The 521-nt window shown below is 30.7% G+C and overlaps 1 protein-coding gene across 1 annotated transcript in view; it reads right to left on the reverse strand.

The window, feature by feature from the left end:
* LOC119587757 (E3 ubiquitin-protein ligase Nedd-4-like) overlaps positions 1–521 on the reverse strand; it is a gene marked incomplete in the record, with an annotated part of 51,583 nt that overhangs the window by 18,640 nt on the left and 32,422 nt on the right.

Here is a 521-nt window from a genome sequence, read left to right on the forward strand (position 1 = left end):
TTCTATACATTCATCAGTAAGAAACATAAATCTTTCCAAAATAAAAATTATTTTTTCATTAAAAGATAAAGGATCAGAATCTGAAATAGCTGTAGAAAAAATACAGCACATTAATCACTCCTGTAAGATTCTCAAAACAAGTATTTCTTATGAAGCCTGATAAAAAAATGGCAAACAGCAAAAAAGCATATTAACATAAGATTGTGCCAATGCAAGCAGATGCAAAAAAGCAGGACAATATTCAACTAAGGTGCTAGCAGTTCCCCAAGCATAAAGAAAGCATTCTTGTGTCAATCCTGAATACATCGCATTTTTAAGTCTCAAAATCTCTCTTCATATGTGAGCATCTTTCTACTGTACTTTTATATTTACAAATCATAGTTTTGTAACCTGAACATACAATCCAAGTTACAGAGCTACAATTCTTTATAATACAAGTCAAAATTAGTTACGCTTGACTAATGCTCGACACAAAATACGACACAAAGCAGTTTAGAGAGGATGAACATATCTATATATAT

This window comes from Penaeus monodon, chromosome 23 (assembly GCF_015228065.2).
Source record: "Penaeus monodon isolate SGIC_2016 chromosome 23, NSTDA_Pmon_1, whole genome shotgun sequence".
NCBI classification, from domain to species: domain Eukaryota; kingdom Metazoa; phylum Arthropoda; class Malacostraca; order Decapoda; family Penaeidae; genus Penaeus; species Penaeus monodon.